Source organism: Macaca thibetana, chromosome 18, assembly GCF_024542745.1.
Source record: "Macaca thibetana thibetana isolate TM-01 chromosome 18, ASM2454274v1, whole genome shotgun sequence".
In the NCBI taxonomy this organism is placed as follows: domain Eukaryota; kingdom Metazoa; phylum Chordata; class Mammalia; order Primates; family Cercopithecidae; genus Macaca; species Macaca thibetana.
The window spans coordinates 66462569-66469321 of record NC_065595.1 but is presented as its reverse complement, the minus strand read 5'-3'; positions in this window follow the sequence as shown (position 1 = coordinate 66469321).

The following is a 6753-nucleotide window of genomic DNA, read 5'->3' as shown; positions in this document are numbered from 1 at the left end:
GGGTTCAAACAATTCTCCTGCCTCAGCCTCCCGAGTAGCTGGGATTGCAGGCGCCCACCACCATGCCAGGCTAATTTTTGTATTTTTAGTAGAGACAGGGTTTTGTCATGTTGGCCAGGCTGGTCTCTAACTCCTGACCTCAGGTGACCTGCCCACCTTAGCTTCCTAAAGTGTTGGGATTATAGGCACGAGCCACTGTGTCTGGCCGCTCTCATCTCTTTAATAAAAGAAAAAAAGAGTTTTAAGTAAAATATAAGAAAGCAGATGCTATCTGACATTCTCTATGGTCCTTAATGGAAGGTAGATATACTAATATTAAAAAGTGCCCAATTTCAAGTGACAAAAACCCAACTCAAAATAGTTAAAGAGAGAGGAAAGTTTAGGGCATGTACATATAAGGAAGACTTGAAAAACGAAGATGGTGCTGAGGCTCAGATAACCTCTGCCTTAAATAAAGGTCTAAGATGGTGACTGTGATTTGTCAAGACAGAGGGTGATAGCCAGAGTGGGAGCAGTGTCCTAGGGATAAGGTCATGTTGTGTAAATTGGATCTGCTTCTTCTTCTTCTTCTTTTTTCGAGACGGAGTTTTGCTCTGTTGCCCAGGCTGGAGTGCAGTGGCATGATCACTGCTCACTGTACCCTCCACCTCCCAGGTTCAAGCGATTCTCCTGCCTCAGCTTCCTGAGTAGCTGGGATTACACGCGCACACCACCACCCCGGCTAATTTTTGTATTTTTAGTAGAGATGGGGTTTTGCCATGTTAGCCAGGCTAGTCTTGAACTCCTGACCTCAGGTGATCCACTTGCCTCAGCCTCACAAAGTGTTGGGATTGGCCGGGCGCGGTGGCTCACGCCTGTAATCCCAGCACTTTGGGAGGCCGAGGCGGGCGGATCACAAGGTCAGGAGATCGAGACCACGGTGAAACCCCGTCTCTACTAAAAATACAAAAAATTAGCCGGGCGCGGTTGTGGGCGCCTGTAGTTCCAGCTACTCGGGAGGCTGAGGCAGGAGAATGGCGTGAACCCGGGAGGCGGAGCTTGCAGTGAGCCGAGATCGCGCCACTGCACTCCAGCCTGGGCGACAGAGCAAGACTCCGTCTCAAAAAAAAAAAAAAAAAAAAAAAAAAAGGGTTGGGATTACAGGCGCCCGCCAGCACACCCGGCCTGGATATTCTCCTGCTAACCACAGAGCCACAGGAAGGTGATTCTGAGAAAGTAAGTGGGAATGTAGTTACACCATCCCACAGATGTTCTGTGCAACAGACACGCTAGGAAATTTCTATTAAACATGTTCTCTAAGAAATGTTGTCAAGGGTAAAGGCCTAAATCAAATGGTGATAACCATTTTCATTTAATAAGGCTGTTCAGGGCCAAGCAAATCATGTAAGGCTTCTGATATTAATCATTTTACTCGCATGGTTCTATACTCTCGCAAACAAGTAAAAGCAATGGGATTTTGAAGAGTAAAAATTCCCCTGACATTGAAGCAGATATACAACAATATCTGAGGCAAAGAAAAGCCATGGATACCCAGAAAAAGAACAATTTTGTGAGAAATATTAAAATGAGAACATAATATCTAAACCAAAATTATTTCAAAGTTAAGAGATTCAGAATTAGTTAGAGGCAGGCTACTCAGGCCTGGAACACACTCAGGATAACGTTCAGCTTTGAGGGAAGATTTGTTTTCTTCTGAAACTGACTCTTGTGAAGTAGCTACTTCATTATTTTTCATACATTTCTAATTTTTATTTTAAAATACATAATCTGTTGAAAAGCCATCACAATTTACTTTTATTAACTGCACAAAGGAGGGCCTGGTTATTCAGGTTATAGGGTATTTTAGGCTAAGGCTAGGTTGCCCTTTTAAAGGACTCTAAAATACAATGGCTTAAATCAAATACTATTTTATCTCTTTCAGCCATTACGCACTGTAGGCAGCCATATGACTTTTTTTCTTTTCTCTTCTTTTTTTTTTTTTTGAGACAAGAGTTTCACTCTTGTTGCCGAGGCTGGAGTGCAATGGCATGATCTTGGCTCACGGCAACCTCCACCTCTCAGGTTCAAGTGATTCTCCTGCCTCAGCCTCCCGAGTAGCTGGGATTACAGGCGTGCACCAACACACCTGGCTAATTTTGTATTTTTAGTAGAGACGAGGTTTCTCTATGTTGGTCTGGCTGGTCTCAAACTCCTGACCTCCGGTGATCCACCCACCTCAGCCTTCCAAAGTGCTGGGATTACAGGTATGAGCCACCTTTTCATAAAGTTATTAACTTTTCTCTCATCTTGTTGCTTCACCATCCTCCAGGAGGGTCTTTACTCGTGGGGTTGAAGGAGCATGGCAGAACAGCATCTGAGTTTAAGTTTAAGGTGAAAGAGGACACACCCAGTGTCTGGAGCAAGAAGGTCATGTTGAGTTGGCAGGGCCTCAAGTTTCACACCTCACCTCTGCTCACATCCTGTTGACCTGAACCTCGTCAGAGCCTGTGATGGACCAAATGTTTACATTCCCCCCAAATTCATGTGTTGAAGCCCTTTTCCCCAGTGTGGCTGAATTTGGAAATGGGACGTCTGAGAAAGTAAGTAAGGTTAAATGAGGTAGCAAGAATGGGGCTCTGATCCAATAGGATTTGTGTTCTTGTAAGAAGAGAACTTATGAAAGCTTGCTCTTTGTCTCCACCACTTGAGGTCACAGTGAGAAGGTGGCTGCCTGCAAGCCAAGAAGAGAGCCCTCACCAGAAACTGAATGCTGCCGGACCTTGATCTGGGACTTCCAGCCTCCAGAACTCTAAGAAAGTAAGTTTCTGTTGTTTAAGCCTCCCAGCCTGTGACATTTTGTTACAGTAACCTGGGCAGACTAATACAGATTTAAACCTAGCTTTGAGGGAGGCTGGCAATGCAGTGCCCACCTGGGTGACCTACCTGGGTGACTAAATGCTCAGAAGGATAGGAGCCTGCATTTTGGGAGGCAACTTGCAGTCTGTCACCAGGGCTATAAACAGAGTTCAGCCTATCACTTTATAGCCACTTTGTCCAAATTGTTCGCAGAGTTTATGGCACATCTTGCATGAAAACCAAAGCTTATAATATACCTCATGAATAGCAATTTTGTCTCTCTCCAGATGCCAGGTTCTCTACTGCTATCCTCTGAGACCTCTATTCTTCCTTCTCTTTTTTCCAGTATTTCAAGTAATTTTTTCAAATTCTTCCTTCTTCTGCTCTTCATCATGGGCACAAATGGAATCTTCAGGCTCTACTTCAATCCTAATACAGATACTCACTTTCCCCTCAACTTCATCTCCACTTACTGGGAGGTAGTCTTTGCCTAATGTATTAGTTCCCTACTGCTACTGTAACAAATTATCACACACTCCTTGACATAAAACAATACAAACTATCAGATAACCATTTGTATTGTTATCTTATAGTTCCGGAATTCCGAAGTCCAAAATGGGTTTCACCTGGGCAAACTCAAGGTGTCCTTACAGCTGGCTCTTTCTGGAGGCTCTAGGGGAAGATCTGCGTCCTTGCTTTCCAAGGATCTAGAAGCTGCTCACATTCCAGGACTCATGATCCCCGCCCCCATCTTCAAAGCCAGCAATAGCTGCTTGAGTCCTTCTCACATTGAATCACTGAGTCTTCCTCTCCTACTCTCACTGTCACTTATGAAGACTTCTACTGATTACTTTGGTCTGCCTGGTGAATCCTAGATAATCTCCTCATCTTAAGACTCTTATTTAATCACATCTGCAAAGTACCTTTTGTCATGTAATACAATGTATTTCCAGGTTCCAGCCTAGGACATGGGCCATGCACCTTTGAGGGACCATTTTTGCCGCCCACCTCCAATTTGCCTTCATTGACTGCTAGTCCTTCCAGCCCTCACCCCTGTCTAAAACGAAGGGTCTCAACCACCTTATTTCCAGCCATGAGACCTTAAGGAGCTTCTCCTATGGTCAGCCCCTCTAATTTTGCCCTAGATCAGACTCTGACACCATAACCAATTCTAGTAACTGACCTCTTGCCTCTGTCCTTGTAACCAAGCCCCCAGCTTTACATCCAGGCCTACTGCCTGGATCCTGGTGTGATGCTCCTGTGCCCAAGTGTCTGCTTTGTATCTCAGTCCCTTTAGAACTAGAAGTCAGTCTTGCTTGTACTAAGTCTCCAGAGAAACAGTCCTGTCCCGTATTCTGGGCACCGTGGCTGGATCCCTGTTATATGGGTGTCAGGATATGAGGGAAAACACTTACCAGGCCAGGCTTCTTCATACAGCCTGTGATCACACACTGAATGTGGCTCCCCCAGCCTGCTCAGCCACCAGTGACCAGAACCTGGATTGTCTACATGCAGGAGCAGGTCAGTCTAGCTGTGTTTCTGAAAGTTTGCTTCACATTAGAATTATCTGAAGATCATTAGAAATATCTAGATGTCCAAATTGTACCCCATACTAATTGAATCATAATCTCTGGGGGTGGAAACCAGCATCAGTATTTTTTAAATTCCTCCACTGATTTCAATTTGCAGACAAGATGGAGAACAAGCAAGCAAGCTACATGCTGCTCAAGATGTGCTCTGCCTGTCCGCAGCATCAGTGTCATGGGGAGCTCAGGCCTCCAACCCAGAACTACTGAACTAGAATCTGGATTTCAACAGGATCACCCAAGGGATTTGAAAGCTCCAGTTTAGCTCATCTCCACCTGTGTGAGTCCTGGTTTTGAAAATGGTCATAATTAAGCTTTTTTTTTTTTTTAATGTTAAAAAACATAATAGTATTAGTGAAATTACTGAAATAAGAATTCATATTCCAGCACTTTGGGAGGCTGAGGTGGGCAGATCACTTGAGCTCAGGAGTTCAAGACCAGCTTGGGTAACATGGCAAAACCCATCTCTGCCCCCGCAAAAGAAAAGTAATCATAATAATAATACAAAGATTAGCCGAGTGTGGCAGCATGAGTCACTGTGCTTTTAAAAAATACATTACTTTTTTTCTTTTTTTGAGACGGAGTTCTGCTCTTGTTGCCCAGGTTGGAGTGCCATGGCATTTCGGCTCACCGCAGCCTCCACCTCCCGGATTCAAGCGATTCTCCTGCCTCAGCCTCCTGAGTAGCTGGGATTACAGGAATCTGCCACCACGCCTGGCTAAGTTTTATATTTTTGGTAGAGATGGGGTTTCACCATGTTGACCAGGCTGGTCTCCAACTCCTAACCTCAGGTGATCTGCCTGCCTTGGCCTCCCAAAGTGCTGAGATTACAGGCGTGCGTCACCATGCCTGGCCACATGTGCTTATTTTATGTACATAATTGCAATCAGAATGTCTATGTTATTTGGAATTTTGCTTTTCTTAACATGAGTTTTTTTTTAATTGCAAAAGTTTCATAATATAAAAGTAGTACATAATAACCTATCACATTGATTTATAAATTACTTAACCATTTAAACTATTGCTTGACATTTAGGCATTTTCAATTGTTCATTATTTATAGGTGGCTTTGAGGCAAGCATCTTTTTGTGTACAGTTAAGTTGAATTTTTACTTTCTCACAAAACATGAACATTCTTGTTATACTAATTTTCAACTTGAACAAGCCAGCCCTGCACTTTCATGGTGCTCTAGGTAATTTAGATATTTTCCAAGCATGCTAAAGATTGGAAAAATTTTTACTGCAGGGTTTTTAGAAGATGTGTAGAATTATGACATTTTTACTGCCATATTTTATCCAAGTTTGTTCTGAATTCTTTTAGTTGAAATCTTTCTGCTTAATTTTGAGCAGTGATAGTGCCATTTTGCAACTTTTGATGCTTACTATTCACTCCCCAGAAGTGCTGACCACTTGCCTCCCTTGCAATTACACATGAGAGATCCCTGCTTGCAGTTCAAAGATAAGGTCCCATCAACCTCCTCCCTGAATATCTAGGAACCCAGGATACGGGGAGACCCAGAATATGGGGACACCCCTTGTGATTCCTCCACTTTGCTTTTGATCAACATCCTCTGTGATTTCAGTGTGATATTGTAAAGGACTATGGACTAGAAACCAGACTTGGGGTCTAGCTCTAGACCAGACATTTGCTGACACTGAGAACTCACTTCCTTATCTCTTGGGAAGCATCTCATAGAGCTGTGAAGATCCCAAAAGATAATCTATATGAATGCTAGTGTCTTTAAGACACTCTAAAAGATACATATCTAGTGTATACATTTGTGTGCAGTTCTTTCAGCGCACAAATGCTTATAATTCTGCATTTTAATAGCTATGTGCCTAATACTATAATATTTGATCATTTATTAAGTACTAAGTTTACTTATTTAATAATTACTTAGTAACATTTTCATAGTTAAGAACGTCTGCATTTTAAATTTAGTACTGTATGGAGTACTCACTGAACTATATTGCATCCTTTTAAAACGGCCTATCATTTTGTTCTGTACTTCCATGTTTTTTAAAAATTAATCGATGGCTAAGTATTATAACTAAGTTCTACTCACTAGATGTGTAAGTGTCCTCAGAAAAACAGGAATTGATAGAGTTGTCAAATCGATTCACACAAGTGAGAGGAAATTATCTTCCTATCAAGCAAAAAAAAAAAAAAAAAAAAAAAAAGACAAAATGAGATAGTGGGATGATATCAACATCCTCTGCGATTTCAGTGTGGTATTGTAAAGGACTATGGACTAGAAACCAGACCGGGGGTCTAACTCATCTCAGCCTGTGTGAGCCCTGGTTTTGAAAACGGTCATAATTAAGCTTTTTT